The 18,281-nt window shown below is 37.9% G+C and overlaps 1 pseudogene; it reads right to left on the bottom strand.

Moving 5' to 3' along the window:
- LOC138849528 (actin, cytoplasmic 2 pseudogene) overlaps positions 1–18,002 on the bottom strand; it is a 71,930-nt pseudogene extending 53,928 nt beyond the window's left edge.
- Between the last annotated feature and the right edge of the window lie 279 nt (positions 18,003–18,281).

Raw genomic sequence — 18,281 nt, 5'->3', positions numbered from 1 at the left:
GAGTAGGAAGAGCATATGTAACTCATGTTTCAGGTTTCACTCTGATCGATTGAGGAATAGTAGTTTGCATGATTCTGTGGAACATGTAAACATGTGCAAGTCATTCAGATTCTAAGAGGTCTAAGGATTTAAGTCAAATTGCTGAACTGTGAAAAACTCTGACAAATTAGCAAGGGAAGTACATTTGATTGAGAGTCCCATGTGACATTAGTCCTTAAGGCAGAGAAATCCAAGCAGTTAAGCTGATTAATATAATAACACTTAATGTTACAAGTGGGCAACTTAGTGAGTGTCGTTAAAAAAAATTGTCATAGCCCAAAATATGGTTTGAGGAGAGCAGGACTAGGTAGGTAAAATGGAAAAAAGTCTTTTCACTAAAACTCTATGAGATATTGGTGCTGTGAGCAAATATTCCCTTTGGTAATCACCTGGAAAAAATAAAATCCTCAATGAAGAAAACACTATCTTCTGTACCAAATATATATGAATTTGAACAAAAACACTGCTTCAATTGGCAGAATATTGGCAGTAACAGCAGCGTTCTGTGCAGGTAGGCAATTGCTGTAAAAACTCACCAAAGGGGAGGCAAAATTGGTCGCTGGAGAAAACATTTTATACAACAGGAAAGCACAATACCTGTAACTGATAAAATGTCACATTCCTAGATGGAAGCATACTTGATGTTTATGAACTATTCAATGGAAAATACCAAAGGTGGGGATTGGAAGAGAAAGTAGCAGAAATACAGTTTGTAGATAAATATTTGACAAATGTCAAAGATACTGCAATGGAACTTCAAAGATATTGCTCTAATGGATGATAAAGAATCATCAAAACACAAGCTTAAGTTATGCCAATATATGTATCACTTGAAATAGATACTTTCTTCATTCTTTATATTTCCTGCTTTCCTTTGTACCCTTTTCTCATTGAACAGCACCATCATCCCTTTTATGGACTAAGCCAGAAACTGGTCGTGTGAACTCATCTTGTCACTTGACACACAGTATTGATATGAAATAATACAGATTCTACCTGATATAATGTCTTGGCAAGAGCTTTAATTTAAGTCTATGTTACTTTTCATGTGAACTGCAGTAGTTTTTTTGAATACACCTACCATATTTTCCTGTCACATTATTGTGACATTACCATAAAAATATAATTTTATAAATCCTTAGATATTCCCAACAATATCAATATAAATTCCAATCCTTAATATTGTTCAAATCTATCTGAACAAAATCTAACCTACTATTCTTTTCTAGAATGCTTCAGTATACATAATTTTTAAAATAAGATTTATTTATTTATTTATTTGAAAGGCAGAGTTACAGAGAGGCAGAGGCAGAGAGAGAGAGATAGAGAGGTCTTCCATGCCCTGGTTTACTCCCCAAATGGCTGCAGTGGCCAGAGCTGTGCCGATCTGAAGCCTGGAGCCAGCACCTTCTTCTGGATCTCCCACACGAGTGCAGGGCCCAAGGACTTGGGCCATCCTCCACTACTTTCCCAGGCCATAGCAGAGAGCTGGATGGGAAGCGGAGCAGTCGAGACTTGAAGCAGCACTCATGTGGGATGCTAGCACAGCAGGCGGCAGCTTTTACCCACTATGTTACAGTAATGACCTCGATACTGTTTTGAATGTGTAATTTGGTAAATTACATGAGCTGTTCAGTTTTGGTCAGTTATGGGTTTACACTCACCCACTCAAACATCAACTACTGCATTCAAAAACAGCCTTAAATTTTTAAATTACATATATACAGCTTTAGGAAGTTTTCTTCACTATCTTTATCTCCATTTGTAATAGAAGGACAACATCATTAACAAATAACATAAACTATCCTTTAAAAAATTATGGGGGAAAGGGAGTTGGCCTAGCAGCTAGGTTGTCCATGTCTCATACAAGTGCCTGAATTTGATATCCACCTCCCATTCCTAACTCTAGATTCCTGCTAGTATGGAACCTATGAGGCAGTGGAGATAGATCAAGTGATTGGATTCCTGCCACCTACATTGGAGACCTGGATTGAGTTCTGGCTCCTGGCTTTTCCCTCTCTGACTTTTTTGGGCATCTGAAGAGTGAAACAACAGATGAAAGAACTAACTCACACCTCTCTCTCTCTCTCTCTCTCTCTCTCTCTGTCTTCCTCCTTCCCTCCCTCCTTCTTCTCTTCCTGTTTCTTAAAAAAATACATTTAAAAAACCCAATTGTGGTGGAATCAGAGGCTAAATTTTTAAGAAATTTTCTACTTTTTGACACAGTTCGTTTGTTTTTTTGTTTCATTTGTGAGTAAATTATGACTTTAATACTAGCATTGTGGCACAGCAGGTTAAACTAACACATGCCATGCCAGCATCCCACATGGGGATCAGTTCCTGTCCCTGCTGCTCCATTTCCAATCCTGATCATGGCCTTCAAATGCAGTGGAGGATGGCCCCAGTTTTTGGGTCCATGCCACCCAAGTAGGAGACCAAGAAGCAGCCCCGCTCTCCTGGCTTCAGCCTTAATCAGTTAAAACACACAGCCATTGTAGCCGTTTGGGCAGTGTACAAGCAGATGGAAGTTCTCTCTCTGTTTCCCACTCTCTCTTTGTAACTCTTTCTTTTTTAAATATTTTTAATTAATTAATTTTGTTTTATTTATTTGACAGATCCGAAGCCAGGGGCCAGGTAATTCCTCCTGGTCTCCCATGTGGGTGCAGGGCCCAAGCAATTGGGCTATCCTCCACTGCCTTCCTGGGCCACAGCAGAGAGCTGGACTGGAAGAGGAGCAACCGGGACTAGAACCTGGAGACCATATGGGATGTGGGCGCTGCAGGCGGAGGATTAACCAAGTGAGCCCTAGTGCTGGCCACGGGGCTTGTTTTCATTTCTGGCTTCATTCTCCTCCAGTGTGGACAATATAAATGCTGGAAATTCAGAATAATCTCACCCCACTTTAGTTCTTTTGCAATGTGCATGCCTCAGTCTCAACTGCGGAGAAGACACGTTTAGGACTGATGATCCCAAACCATTCACAGTGGTTTGTCTTGGAGTTGAAGACCTGATTCTTGATATTCTTGGAACACAGCCTCTTTCGTTAAGTGGTAGAGCAGATTAGAAATGGATAATGTTTGTTGATATTCTCAAAGGAACCACGTGGTGTAGAGATAGAGATATCTAAGTAAACCAAAAAGAGATTTGGTCAATTAAAACACACACACACACACACACACAAAGTGCACAGGTATGGCAGTCCAATAACTCCTTTTATTCCTGAAGATGGAATGGTTGTATCTGCCCTATGCTTTTATCGAATTTTCCACACAACCTTGCCATGGTCTTTTTTTTTTTTTTCTTTAGCTTTTCATATTCTGGTAGCTATTAAATTTCTCTCTTATTGAACATTTTTTAGAATTTTTGTATCACCAATACTCTGTGTGGGCTGGCAAAAAATAAGTTTTACAAAAGTTTGATAAACAAGTAAGTGTCAAAATTATAGCATGTATATCATGTTTTTCTCCTAAATTATAATTAATTGGAAACTAACTGTTCATTTGCCTTTTTGTTATTTAGTGAACAATGGAAAGGTCTAATTCTGAACTTGGTAAGAACTTTCACTGTGTGAACTACATGTAAGATTTAACATTCCCGATTTCAAAAAATGTGACAGTGGCTTTCCCAAGACATTTTACAGACCCTAATATTAAAACTATTACTTTTATCAACTTTAGAACATCAGCATTAGAAAATTAGATTATTGCCATTTAATCCTATGCTGCATTATATATTATGAGAAAGAATTTTTCTTCTTTCCTTCTTCCTTTCTTATCCTTTCTTTCCTCTTTTAAGCTTTCATTTATTTATCTGAGGGAGGGGTAGAGTTGCAGACAGAAAGAATGAGAGACAGAGAGAAAGGTCTTCCATCCACTTGGTTCACTCCCCAAATGGCCACAACACTCTGAGCTGCACTGATCCAAAGCCAGGAGCCAGGAGCTTCTTTCTAGGTTGGAGGGGCCCAAACACTTGGGACATCTTGCACTGCTTTTCCAGGTCATAAGCAGAGAGCTGGATTGGAAGAGGAGCAGCCAGCACAGGAACAAGCATGCACATGGGATCTCGGGCAGAGGCTTAGCCTAATACACCAGCCTCCCTTTCTTTCTCCTTCCTTCCTTCTTTCCTTCTTCTTTCCTTCCTTTCTTTGTTGACATTATCTGTGTTGAATAACACTGAAAAAAATACAAGTCTAGTCATAGTCATATCAATTTTTGTGAATATAGGACATGAAAAATACTTCTGCATTAATGATTATTAAGAGTACATTTAAATCATTATTCATTTATGTAATTGCATTACTTTTTCAGTAATGTGGCATCCTAGACAGATTCAAGACAAGGCAGTATCTCTTGAAGTCATTTAACTCCTCATTATATCAGTATATCATGCTCTGTTGCCACCCACTGACATTTCTCAATTTGAAGTCAGTGTCAGTCAAATGACTAGAAAAGATTTCCTAAACAACAACATTATGCTTTTAAAGTAGTAAATTTCCAGAAACCCAAAAATCTGCTTTGTGTTTATTCTGAGGCTACTTGCTAGGGATGTACTAAAATACCATTAAATTGATTTCCTTTTACTAATAGGGAATTTTCAATTATTTTTCCCAGTAAATAAAAATTCTGTTTTCATTTTATAAGTATCTCATTTACTATAATGCAAACAATCTTAATGGCAACAAAAAGACTTTTTCTTATCAAAATATCAGGAGATTTATTCTTTCATTTTTTTTTTTTTTTTTGACAGGCAGAGTTAGACAGTGAGAGAGAAAGAGAGAAAGGTCTTCCTTTTGCCGTTGGTTCACCCCCCTGAATGGCCACTACAGCCAGCGCACTGCACCAATCCGAAGCCAGGAGCCAGGTGCTTCTCCTGGTCTCCCATGCGGGTGCAGGGCCCACGCACTTGGGCCATCCTCCACTGCTTTCCTGGGCCACAGCAGAGAGCTGGACTGGAAGAGGAGCAAACTGGACAGAATCTGGCACCCCATCCAGGACTAGAACCCGGGGTGCTGGCACCGCAGGCAGAGCATTAGCCAAGTGAGCCTCAGCGCCTGCAGGAGATTTATTCTTGGAAATGACAATAGCTAAAATTTTAATGTATCTGCTGACTTAGGTTGTAATTATTATTTTGTGTATTGGTATCATGTGTATTTATTGGTAAAAACAGAAAATAGACTATTGTGTGTGTGTGTTAATATTGGAAAACTTAGTTTATATGGAATTAAATATCTATAGACATTTGAGGTAATAGTCACTATCATTATTGTAATCAATATTCTAATGATTATGAAAAATACTATGCATATTCATTAATATATGCTAGTGGTAAATCAGCTTAATGGATTGGTTAAGAGCACAACTCTGAATTCATAGACTCTGCTGTCAAAATACAAAATTCCCTTCTGTCTGTGTGAAAGGCATTGTATCCTTTTGTGCCTCAATTTATTCATTTGTCAGACTAGAATGGTAATCACAATGCCTAAGTCACAAGGTTATTGTGAAGATTGTTGTAATTAATATTGATTTTTTTCTATCAGAGAGCATGATAAACATTTATCAGTTGAAGCATACTTTCATTACTGATATGAAAAGATGAAAATGTGATGGGTAGGCTTTTGGTCTGTTCTGTTAAGATGCTGGTTAGGATACCCTCACCTCATGTTGGAAGACCTCTATTTGTACCTTGGCTCTAGCTCAGGATTTTAGTTTCCTAATAATACACCTTGGTATACTCAAGCTTTTGGTTCCTGCTACCCAAATAGGGAAGATGGGCTGAATTTCTTGCTTGCAGCTTTAAATCACATCCCAACTCAATCCCCACCTCCACTGGCCATTTCATTAATGGAGTGAACTATGGGATGAGAGCTCTCTCTGTTTCTCAAATAAATCAATTAATTAATTAAATTAAAGACCGGCATGCATTACTACATTTTTAATGTATAAAAATAAATCAATTAACAGATTTTATGTGAAATTATTTTACAAAATAATTTCATAAATATTTTACAAAAATAGATGTTTACCATGGTGTAATTTTCATAAGTGTTTAGGAAATAGGTTAAGAAAACTTGAAACTAAAAATCTGTCATTTTTAAATCATCCAGTCAAAATACAAACTTTAATTTTAAAATATGATTTTAAGCAATATTATCAAGCTTAAAGTTTCAAGTTCAAGATGCAAGACTTTTTTTACAACTGCATTTTTTTTCCTTTGTCTTAAAAGTAGATTTAAATCTTCTCTGAACTATCATTGACATAGAATCCATTTGTACATGAATCTCCTTGGAAAAACTGGTTTGAGATATAGATGACATCAATCCATGTCATCGGATCAGTATGTGTTTGTGAATTTTGTGGGAAAATATACACAGAAAAAGGTAGCCAAGCAGTCTACAGACTTAGAGATTTTTGTTGGACTATGTAGAAAATTGCTTTTTTTCAAAAAACTTTTTTGAAGTATAATTGATATATAAAAAGCTATATGTATTTAATGTAAAGATCTTGATGATTTGGGTGGATATGAATGAACCCATGAAGCCATCAGGGCAACAAATATATCCATCACCTACAAAAGTTTCTTTCTACCTTTGGAGAAATGATCTACCTTAATTTATTATCATTGTTATTACTGGGTAGCTTTAAATTTTTTTTTTGTTTCTAAAAGCATTAAATATCTACTTAATAATATTAAGCAAGAAAAGAATATTATTTTCCATTGCAGCAGTAGATCATTTGAACTGATTTTCGTTAATCAAAGTTCATTTAGGTCTTCTGTAGGTAGTATATGGTTGATCTTATACATTTTCAAATTGAAGAATTTAAGTCATTTACATTTAAAACAATTGTTCATAGGGCATGCTACTCCATTAATTGTTCTCTGTTTTATGGTATTTTTTATTTTGATTTTTTAAAATACTATTTAAGTTATACAAGTTACAGGTATTTCCTATATATATGCTCTGATCCTTCTCCTACTCTCTCTCACATTCCCACTTTTAATGTTTACAAATATCTATTTCCAGTTTGCTGAATTATCATATAGTTAAACCTACACTAAATAAAAGAGTTCAAAAATAGTATGAGTAAAAAAATAAATGGAAGAAACCAGGGCTATAAACAGTCATTAAATCTCAAAATGTCTATTTCACTCCAATACATTACATTTCAGATAATCTATTAGTTGCTTCACTCAGAGAAAACATACAGTATCTGTATTTGAGGAACTACCTTCTTTCTTTCTTTCTTTTTTAACATATAGACTTAGACAATGATAGAGAGAGACAGAGAGAAAGGTCTTCCTTCCATTGGTTCACCCCCTAAATGGCCACTACAGCCGGCTCGCTGTGCCAATCTGAAGCCAGAAGCCAGGTGCTTCTCCTGGTCTCCCATGCAGGTGCAGGGCCCAAGGACTTGGGCCATCCTCCACTGCACTCCTGGGCCACAGCAGAGAGCTGGACTGGAAGAGGAGCAACTGGGACAGAACCGGCGCCCTAACTGGGACTAGAACTCAGAGTGCCGGCACAGCAGGTGGAGGATTAGCCTAGTGAGCCATAGCACCAGCCAGAACTACCTTATTTCAATAAATATAATGGTTTCCAGTTGCAACCAGCTTATTGCAAAACAGGATTTCATTTTTTTTAAAGTTGAGTAGTACTCTATAGTGTACATATATAATAATTTCTTTATCAGTCAACAATTGATGGATATCTGGGTTGATTCCATATCTTAGCTATTGTGAATCATGCTGCAATGAACATGGGCATATAAATATCTCTTTCATATACTGATTTCTTTTGATTTGGGTAAATTCCCAGGAGAAGGATGGCTGGACTATGATTGCTCTATATTTGGATTACTAAGGTATCTCCATACTTCACTTTCACAGTAGTTGTACCAGTTTATTTTTCTACCAACATGGGCCAGGATACCTTTTTTTTCCCTCACATTCCTACCAGCACTAGCCATTTGTTGATTTCTGTATGAGAGCCATTCTAAATGGAGTTAAGTGAAACCTCACTGTAGGTTTGTTTTGCATTTCCTTGATGGCTAGTGATCCTGAGCATTTTCTCAAGTGTCTGTTGGCCACTTTAATTTCCTTTCTTGAAAAGTGCCTGCTCAAGTCCTTTGCCCATTTCTTCACTAGATTGTTTGTTTTGTTGTTGTTGAATTTCTTGAGCTCCTTATAGATTCTGGATGTTAACCCTTTATCAGTTGTGTAGTTTGCAATTATTTTCTCCCATTCTGTTGTCTCTTCACTTTGCTGAGTGTCTCTTTTGCAGTGCAGAAGCTTCTCAAATTGACGTAATCCCATTTGTCAATTTTTCCCTTAATTCCCTGTGCTTCTGGGGTCTTTTCCAAGAAGTCTTTGCCTATGCCAAAGTCTTAGAACGTTTCTCCAATGTTCTCTTATGCTTTGATGACATCAGCTCCTAGATTTAGGTCTTTGATCCATTTTGAGTGAATTTTTGTGTAAGGTGTAAGATATAGGACTACTTTTATACTTTTGCACATGGAGATCCAATTTTCCCAGTACCACTTGTTAAAGAACTGTCCTTGCTCCATAGATTTATTTTAACTAATTTGTCAAAAATAAGTTGGTTGTAGATAAATGGATTGATTTCTGGAGTTTCTATTCTCTTCCATTGTTCTACATGTCTATTCTTGTGCCACTGCCAGGTTTTTTTTTGAATATCAGTGCTTGTGGTATGTCTTGACATCAGGTATTTTATTTAAAGATATAGTTACAGAGAGAAAGAGAGAGATAGAGAGATATGTAGAGAAAGAGATCTTATATTTGTTGGTTCACTGCCCAAATGGCTGCCAATGTAAGGGCTCTACCTGGCTGAAGCCAAGAAACTGAAACTCCATCCAAGTCTCCTACATGGTGTCAGGGGCCAAAGCAATCTGGCAGTTTTCTATTGCTTTCTCAGATATATTAGCAATGAATGGATTGGAAGTGGAGCAACTGTGACTGAAACTGGCACTCATATGGGATGGCAGTGTCATAGACGGAAGTTTAATCTAATGAGCCACAACACCGGCCTTGAAAGTTGTTTTTATTGCTATCTTTTATTTGCAATTCAGAATTGGGGGAGGAAGAGAGAGAGAGAGAGAGAAGAAAAGAGAGAGAGAGAGAACCTTTGATCTGCTAGTTTAAATGACTGCATCAACCAGGGCTGAGATGGGCCAAAACCAAGAGACTGTAATTCAATCTGGGTCTGCCATGAGGGTGGCAGGGATGCAATTTCTTGAGTCATCACTTTCTTCTTTCCAAATTGTGCATTAGTAGGAAACTGGATTGGAAGCAGAGCTGGGACTTGAATCCAGGGAGTTCAATATGGGATGCATGAATCCCAAGCAGTGATTTAACTATACCCAGGAAAGGTTTTTTTAAGTTATGAATTACAGTGGGCAAACATTGTTTTGTCTGCCTAACATCTCTCTCTCATTTCCTTGGTAACAAAACACAAGTTTTCCTTTCATGGTATGTGCTTCCCACTGTCTTTGATCCTCTGCTAATCACCAGACACTTCAGCTTTACACGTGGAATGAATCACAGTTACTCATTCAGCACTGATATGATCTCATGTGATCATCATACACATAGCCTGGGAATTCTGCTTAAATTCCTATGGAAAGTGGTTTTTTCTTAGCATTAATAAGGCAGTGGCAAGGATTTGCATTAGAATATTGTCAAGGGCCACACAAGAGATATTTTGAAAGGTTTGCTTTCTAAGAACTCTGAAGAAGTGAAAGTGTAAGAAAATAAGGGTAGTGAGACAAATTAAACATCCTAGTTACTATATCTGTGTCCAAAGTGGTATGAAGTGTCAAGATCACCCTAAATCTGTGTGGAGAGTTAGTCCAGGAATGCAGTCCACTGAAGGTGACATCACAGGAAATGAGTCATGAAAATCTCCACAATTTTTCTTCTTCTGCTCCACAACACCCATTATTATGATCCACACATGTCGGCCTTTATGAGAAAAACTGAGAAGGGTGGAAAGCAGCTTTGGACTAGGGTCATAACACCTAAAAACATGGATTAAAAATCAACATAGACATCAGAATAGACACAATTCTCCTAATATTGCCAGCCTTGAAAAAAAAGCCACATGTATTAAGAAGATTCTCTTAGAAAAATTATTTCTTTAAAGGTAGTTATCCAAGGGTGGTTCCAAGATGGCAGAATAGGGAGGGAGCTCACTGATAGTCCAGGAAAAGATAGTTTAATAAAAGTGGAGATGGTGTAGTCTCAGGGAAGTTAGGGGAAAAAACTGCAGAGAGAACTCTTCTGGAATTAGAGGGACACGGTGGATCTACATGGAGGAAATAGGCACCCACAGCTCTGGAGCCCAGCAGCCAAGAATCTTTTCTTCCACACCAGTGCTGGAAACAGAGGTGAGGTGAAACCACAGTAGCCCCAGACACTTGCGGAAAAATGGCAGGAACAGCCTAGAGGGAATGAGGCTTGAAGCCCCATGGAGGAAAGTACACCAGCCTAACTAGAGGATAGGAAAAAAAAGGAAGGTATGGACACAATTCTCTCTCTCCACACACCTTACAAAGGCATGTGAGACAATAGAGCAGACACAATTTCGGACATACATAACAGCTGTGTCAGCTCAGGGCTGCAACTGCCCTCAACCAAAGAGAAAAACTTGACTCTGGTTGGGAATAATAACAGGAGACTAAGACCTAGTGAGCTTATGAACTGGAACTGTGAAAAAAGAAAATTAAGGGTGTGTGGGAGAAGTCAGTGTGGATGAGACGTGAGTAGTCTCAGTGAGAGATGCCACAAACTCGGTAACCTTGGCTACCTGTAAGAGACATTGCAGGGGTATCTGAGCTGACATTGAGGACTGCACAGATCCTTTGTGTGGTCCTTGGGAAAGAGCAGACAAATATTATATCCACTGGGGCTAGCGCTCATGCACTGATTGCCATTAAGAAAAAGAGCTCAGCTGAGGAGAATTACTTCCCTTCTGAATAAAAAAAAAGAGGGAGAGAATCTTTATCACGCCAAACCTGGGTATGTCACCTTTGGCACATCGTTAACACTGAAGAACTGAATAGAGGCCACACACACAACAAACCTAGATTCATAATAATCTAGAGTCATAGTATAATGAGAAAAGCCCCTACAACGAGAAGAAAAAGAAGAAACCAAAGAATATTTCCACAATGCCAAACAACATACACAGAAACAGATGAAACAAGAACAAGGAAGAGATCATGATGCTCCCAAATGAACATGACACTTCAATTCAAGATTATGAAGATGATGAGATAGAAGAAATGAGAGATACAGATTTCAAAAAATTTATAAGAGCATTTAGAAGATATCAAAAACAAATGTGGCTGGCACCACGGATCAATAGGCTAATCCTCCGACTCCGACGCCAGCACCCCGGGTTCTAGTCCTGGTCAGAGCACCAGATTCTGTCCCGGTTGCCCCTCTTCCAGTCCAGCTCTCTGCTGTGGCCCGGGAGTGCAGTGGAGGATGGCCCAAGTGCTTGGGCCCTCCACCCGCATGGGAGACCAGGAGAAGCACCTGGCTCCTGCCTTCAGATCAGTGCAATGTGCTGGCTGTTGCACATCGGCCGTGGCAGCCATTGGAGGGTGAACCAACGGCAAAAGGAAGACATTTCTCTCTGTCTCTCTCTCTCTCTCTCTAACTGTCCACTCTGCCTTTCAATAAAAAAAATGCATGAACTACAGAAATTCATACAGGGTAGGACAGAAAATCTCCCTCATGACAATGAAATCTTAAGGAGGAATCAAAATGAAATGAAAAACTTAGTAGAACATCAAATTGAGATATTGAAGAGAAACCAAAATGAAATGAAGAATTCAATAGAACAAATGAAAAACACATTTGAGAGTCTTAAAAACAGAATCAGTGAGGTAGAAGAGAGAATATTGGATTTAGAAGACAGAGCACAGGACACAGAGTAGAGTTCTCATCAGAAACCCTACAGGCTAGGAGGAAATGGCGAGATACAGCCCAAGTACTAAGAGAAAAAACTGCAAGCCCAGAATATTATATCCTGCTAAACTCTCATTTTCGAATGAAGGTGAAATAAAAACCTTTCATAGCAAACAGAAATTGAAACAATTTGTCACTACTCATCTTGCCCTTCAAAAGATGCTTAAAAATGTGAGACACACAGGGCCGGCACCGCGGCTCACTAGGCTAATCCTCTGCCTAGCGGCGCCGGCACACCGGGTTCTAGTCCCAGTCGGGGCGCCGGATTCTGTCCCGGTTGCCTCGCTTCCAGACCAGCTCTCTGCTGTGGCCCGGGAGTGCAGTGGAGGATGGCCCAGGTGCTTGGGCCCTGCACCCCATGGGAGACCAGGAAAAGCACCTGGATCCTGGCTCCTGCCATCGGATCAGCGCGGTGCACCGGCCGCAGGGTGCTGGCCGCGGCGGCCATTGGAGGGTGAACCAACGGCAAAGGAAGACCTTTCTCTCTGTCTCTCTCTCTCACTGTCCACTCTGCCTGTCCAAAAAAAAAAAAAATGTGTTACACACAGAAATACAGCCATCAATAAGAAAGAAGGTAAAGGAAGAAAATTTCCCAGTAAAAGATAACAGGAAGTTAGAAGCATATTTTAGAAATATCTTTGGAAAAATGTCAGGGCAAAGTCACTACTTATCAATAGTCACATTGAATGTAAATGGCCTCAACTCTCAAGTTAAAAGACACCGACTGGATGAATGGATTAACAAATTTGCTGCTTACAAGAAACTCATCTTTCCAACAAAGATGCAAGCAGACTGAAAGTGGAAGGTGGGAAAAATATATTCCAGGCCAACAAAACAAAAAAAGAGCCATCTTAATATCAGACAAAATAAACTTTAACACAAAAACTATTAAGAGAGACAAAGAGGGGGACTATATAATGATTAAGGGATAAATTCAACAGGAAGATATAACAATTATCAATGCATATGCACCTAATTACAGGACAATGGTTTATTTAAAAGATATGTTAAGGGACTTAAAGGGAGACTGAGACTCCAATACAATAGTACTGGGGGAATTCAATACTCCACTCTCAGAAATAGAAAGATCAACCGGACAGAAGATCAACAAAGAAACAGATTTAAATGATACTATAGCCTAAATGGATCTAACAGATATCTACAGAACTTTTTATCCATAAAGCAAGTCTCAGCAAATTCAAAAGAATTAGAATCATGCCATGCAGCTTCTCAGACCACCATGGAATGAAGCTGGAAATTAGCAACTCAGGAAACCCCAGAAAGTATGCAAAGACATGGAGACTGAACAACATGATCCTGAATGAACATTGGGTCATAGAAGAAATCAAAAGAGATCTCAAAACCTTTCTGGAAATAAATGAGGATAACAATACAACATATCAAAACTATGGGATGCAGCAAAATCATTGTTAAGAGGAAAGTTTATCGCAATAGGTGCCTACATCAAGAAATTAGAAAGGCACCAAATAAATGAGCTATCAATGCATCTCAAGGAACTAGAAAAACCGCAGCAAAGCAGACTCAAAACCAGTAGGAGAAGAGAAATAATTAAAATTACAGAAGAAATCAACAGAATTAAATCAAAAAAAAACATTATAAAAAATCAGCCAAATGAAGACCTGATATTTTGAAAAAATAAACATAATTGACACATCATTGGCCCACTAACTTCAAAAAAGAAGAGAGAAGACCCAAATCAATAAAATCAGAGGTGAAAAAGGGAATGTAACAACAGACACCACAGAAATAAAAAGAATCATTAGAAATTACTACAAGGACTTGTATGCCAGCAAACAGGGAGATATATCAGAAATGGATAGATTACTGGACACATGCAATCTACCAAAATTGAACCAGGAAGACATCAAAAACCTAAACAGACCCATAACTGAGACAGAAATGAATCAGTAATAAAGGCCCTCCCAAAAAGAAAAGCCCAGGACCAGATGGATTTACTGCTGAATTCTACCAGACATTTAAAGAACTAACTCCAATTCTTCTCAAACTGTTCAGAACAATGGAAAAAGAGGTAATCCTCCCAAATTCTTTCTATGAAGCCAGCATCACCTTAATTCCTAAGCCAGAAAACGATGCAAAATTGAAAGAGAATTACAGACCAATATCCTGATGAACATAGATGCAAAAATCCTCAATAAAATTCTGGCTAATAGAATGCAACAACACATCAGAAAGATCATCCACCCAGACCAAGTGGGATTTATCCCTGGTATGCAGGGATGATTCAATGTTCATAAAACAATCAGTGTGATACACCACATTAACAGACTGCAGAAGAAAAACCACATGATTATCTCAGTAGATGCAGATAAATCATTTGATAAAATACAACACCTGTTCATGATGAGCAAATTGGGTATAGAAGGAACATTCCTCAATACAATCAAAGCAATTTATGAAAAATCCACGGCCAATATCCTATTGAATGGGGAAAAGTTGGAAGCCTTTCCACTGGGATCTGGTACCAGACAGGGATGCCCAATCTCACCACTGCTATTAAATATATTTCTGGAAGTTTTAGCCAGAGCTATTAGGCAAGAAAAAGAAATTAAAGGGATACAAATTTAAGAAGAAGAAGTCAAACTATCCCTCTTTGCATATGATATGATTCTGTACTTAGAGGATCCAAAGAACTCTACTAAGAGACTATTGGAACTCATAGAGGAGTTGGCAAAGTAGCAGGATATAAAATTAATGTACAACAATCAGACTTTGTATACACAGGCAATGCCACAAGGGAGAAATAACTGCTAAGATCAATGCCATTCACAATAGCTACAAAAACAATCAAATACCTTGGAATAAACTTAACCAAGGACGTCAAATGTCTCTATGGTGAGAATTACAAATTCTTACAGAAAGTAAAAGAAGAGAATACCAAAAAATGGAAAAACTTTCCATGCTCATTGATTGGAAGAATCAATATCATCAAAATGTCCATTCTCCCAAAAGCAATTTATAGATTCAATATGATACCAATCAAAATACCAAAGACATTCTTCTCAGATCTGGAAAAAACTTGATGCTGAAATTCATATGGAGGCACAGGAGATCTCGAATAGCTAAAGCATTCTTGTACAACAAAAACAAAGCCGGGTGTATCACAATACAATATTTCAAGAAATATGTCAGGGTAGTTACAATCAAAACAGCATGGTACTGGTACAGAAACAGAAGGATAAACAACAGAATAGAATAGAAACACCAGAAATCAATACAAACATCTACAGACAATTTATAGTTGATCAAGGATCTAAAATCAATTCCTGGAACAAGGACAGTCTATTCAACAAATGATGCTGAGAAAACAAGATTTCCACGTGCAGAAGCATGAAGCAAGACCCCTGCCTTACACCTTACACAAAAATCCACTCAGCATTTATTAAAAATCTAAATCTATGACCCAACACCATCAAATTATCAGAGAACATTGGAGAAACCCTGCAAGATATAGGCATAGGCAAAGACTTCTTGGAAAAGACCCCAGAGGCACAGGCAGTCAAAGGCAAAATTAACAATTGGGTTACATCAAATTGAGAAGTTTCTGTACTGCAAAATAAACAGTCAGGAAAGTGAAGAGACAACCAACAGCATAGGAGAAAATATTGCAATCTTTACAACCGATAAAGGCTCAATAACCAGAATCTACAAAAAGATCAAGAAACTCCACAACAACAAAACAGACAGCTCACTTAAGAGATGGGGCAAGGACCTCAATAAACATTTTTCAAAAGAGGAAATCCAAATGTTAGAAACATGCCAGGGGATTCCAATTCAATCCCATCAAGGTGGCATGTACCAATGCCATCTAACTAGTCCAAGTGATCAGTTTCAGTTCACAATTGATCATAATGATAGGATTAAGAGTCAAAGGGATCACATAAATAAGAATAGTGTCTGCTAATACTAACTGATAGAATCAAAAAGGGAGAGAACATTCCAACATGGGAAACAGTGTACACAGCAGACTCATAGAATGACAGATGTCCTAAACAGCACTCTGGCCTCAGAATCAGCCCTTAAGGCATTCAGGTCTAGCTAAAAATCCCAGAGAATATTCCATGCATGGAAAACCAAGACACTGGGGCAAAAAAAAGAAAATATGACCTAAATGAAAGATCTCTGTGAGTGCGATCCCATTGGAAAGAACGGGCCATCTAAGAAGGAGGTACTTTTCTCTGAAGGGAGGAGAGAACTTCCACATTGACTATGGTCTTGTCTAAATAAGATCTGATTTGGCGAACTGAAGAGGCTTCCATTGCCTTGTCATCTCATGACAAGAGCCTCAGATGATTACTGACGTCATAAATAAGATTGTCAATTGTTAAATCAAAACAGGAGTCACTGTGCACCTGCTCCTCATGAATTATCTCTGTCCTCAATGTGTTGTACTATGTGAATTAATGGTATAACTAGTACTCAAACAGTAGTTTATGCTTGTGTTTCTGTGTGGGTGCAGTCTGTTGAAATCTTTACTTAGTATATACTAAATTGATCTTCTGTATATAAAGATAATTGGAAATGAATCTTGATGAAGAATGGGCTGGGAGAGGGAAAGGGAGATGGGATGGTTGTGGGTGGGATGGTGGTTATGGCAGGAAAAGCCTCTATAATTCACAAGTTGTACTTTCATAATTTATATTTATTAAATAAAAGTCTTCAAAAAAAGAAGTAGATCCATAAAAATAAGGTAGTTAACCGAGAGTCCTTATAACACAAGTATGATTTCTGTAAAATTTTAATTAGCTTAAACCCAAATATGTTAAATCCAGACCAACCAGATACTAATAAACTGATCTTTTCTCTTTAGCATGCCCAACCTGCACTTTCCTATGATTTACCACAACAGTAACATTAAAAAGAATCAGATTTTGAGTTACTAGTATGTATAAATTTAATAAGCCATGAAACTGTTTTAGGACTGGTAAAGGCAAAAGACCAGCAATGCTCAAAATAATACAATAGAAAAGTAACTACTTGGTCTGGTAAAGAAAGACAACTTAGGCAGATGGACAGAAAAGTAGAGCTTCATGGAAAGTATCAACTAAATGTTGGACATCCTGGGCTTACCTAAAATATAATTCATTTTCTCATATTTGTGATCTATAGAGATTGCTCTATTTACTGTGACTACTTTTCTTCCTCTTTCTCAGTTACCTGGGATTCCTTATCTAGTTACTTCTTACTCATGGTAAAGTTTTTCTGTGTCCTAGGGGAATATACAGGGTGAGGTCCCTGTGACCCCCTGGTTACAACATCTTTCTTAACCTATAAATACATAATCTCATTTTATGTGTGTTACTACTTGAAGATACCTTATTTAACAATACTCTCAGCCAAAAGGAATATAATTCATACCTGAAGAAAGCCTATGTAAAACACATGTTTTCTCCCAAATGTGAAATCGATTAGTTCTTGAGCTTGGAAACAACAGAAAACATTTCAATACTATTCATGGGGAAGGTGCATTTTAAATAATGAAATCACCAACAAAAAATCACGAAACTGCAGCTCTGAGTATGTCATCGAAAGAGCCTTCACTCCTAGTATGAAATCTGAAACAAGAAGGCAGAGTATCCCTTGCTGGTTTCTAAGAGGGCCAGGCAAGTCATTGTTCATCACTACACACACAGACCTGTCCTCAAATGACCATAGTATCACCAAAAGCATGATTTGGGGATCACAAATAAATTTGAATTCACTAATACAGGATCAGTGAATAATGAGAAATCACCTTATTTTGATTCGTGACTTCCATTCCATTAATCCTCTGCCCTTTTGCCTTCTACTACACTGTTGTAAAATTAATCTTTGCTACATGCTTCACAGAGTGCCATATTCATATATGTTAGTGTAACACTTACTCCATCACAGTCAAGATATGTAGTTAATCTCCTTTCCAAAACCGCAGTGATCATCTTGAAAGTGTAGATCATAGCTGACCCTTTTAATATGAACACAACCTAAATATCTGACACATAGTAGGCATTAATTTAACATCTGAGGACAAAAGAGAGGAAAGAACAGGAAAAGGAAGGAGTTAGAATGAAAAGTGAATGATTCATTCTTAGGAAGCTATGACTCTGTTAATATATATCTATATTTTATTCCTCTATCACGCAGTGTCCTCCAGGAATTCATTTTAACTATTTTTCATCTTTGAAACAAAAATAATATAATCACTTATTTGGCAGGAATCTGTAGATACTTGAGGG

The sequence above is a fragment of the Oryctolagus cuniculus genome, chromosome 4, assembly GCF_051225735.1.
Source record: "Oryctolagus cuniculus isolate XC-2025 breed Fujian yellow rabbit chromosome 4, ASM5122573v1, whole genome shotgun sequence".
NCBI classification, from domain to species: Eukaryota; Metazoa; Chordata; class Mammalia; order Lagomorpha; family Leporidae; genus Oryctolagus; species Oryctolagus cuniculus.
The sequence above is the reverse complement of the archived record's forward strand: the minus strand, read 5'-3'. Positions and strand labels throughout refer to the sequence as shown.